The sequence below is a fragment of the Arachis hypogaea genome, chromosome 18 (genome assembly GCF_003086295.3).
Source record: "Arachis hypogaea cultivar Tifrunner chromosome 18, arahy.Tifrunner.gnm2.J5K5, whole genome shotgun sequence".
NCBI classification, from domain to species: domain Eukaryota; kingdom Viridiplantae; phylum Streptophyta; class Magnoliopsida; order Fabales; family Fabaceae; genus Arachis; species Arachis hypogaea.
The window spans coordinates 93,749,949-93,750,869 of NC_092053.1; the positions used below are offsets into that span (position 1 = coordinate 93,749,949).

General features: G+C 41.6%; 1 non-coding gene across 1 annotated transcript; it reads right to left on the minus strand.

Annotated features, from left to right (window-relative positions):
* Window positions 1-345: 345 nt before the first annotated feature.
* On the minus strand, window positions 346-453 carry LOC112774465 (small nucleolar RNA R71). Its single transcript, XR_003188955.1, has one exon. It is a non-coding gene; the product is annotated as a small nucleolar RNA R71 (small nucleolar RNA).
* Between the last annotated feature and the right edge of the window lie 468 nt (window positions 454-921).

The following is a 921-nucleotide window of genomic DNA, read 5'->3' on the forward strand; positions in this document are numbered from 1 at the left end:
GCACCTAATTCCAATTTACATGGAAGAAGCATCTCCATCCCTGCCATTGGAGCAAACAACTTTGAGCTGAAACCTCAATTAGTTTCTCTGATGCAGCAAAACTGCAAGTTTCATGGACTTCCATCTGAAGATTCTTTTCAGTTCTTAACTGAATTTTTGCAGATCTGTGATACTGTTAAGACTAATGGAGTAGATCCTGAAGTCTACAGGCTTATGCTTTTCCCGTTTGCTGTGAGAGATAGAGCTAGAATGTGGTTGGACTCTCAACCCAAAGATAGCCTGAACTCTTGGGATAAGCTGGTCACGGCTTTCTTAGCCAAGTTCTTTCCTCCTCAAAAGCTGAGTAAGCTTAGAGTGGATGTTCAAACCTTCAGACAGAAGGAAGGTGAATCCCTCTATGAAACTTGGGAGAGATACAAGCAACTGACCAAAAAGTGTCCTTCTGACATGCTTTCAGAATGGACCATCCTGGATATATTCTATGATGGTCTGTCTGAACTAGCTAAGATGTCATTGGATACTTCTGCAGGTGGATCCATTCACCTAAAGAAAACGCCTGCAGAAGCTCAAGAACTCATTGACATGGTTGCTAACAACCAGTTTATGTATACTTCTGAGAAGAATCCTGTGAGCAATGGGACGCCTCAGAAGAAGGGAGTTCTTGAAATTGATACTCTGAATGCCATATTAGCTCAGAATAAAATATTGACTCAGCAAGTCAATATGATTTCTCAGAGTCTGAATGGAATGCAAGCTGCATCCAATAGTACTCAAGAGGCATCTTCTGAAGAAGAAGCTTATGATCCTGAGAACCCTGCAATTGCAGAGGTGAATTACATGGGTGAACCCTATCGAAACACCTATAATCCCTCATGGAGAAATCATCCAAATCTCTCATGGAAGGATCAACAAAAGCCTCAA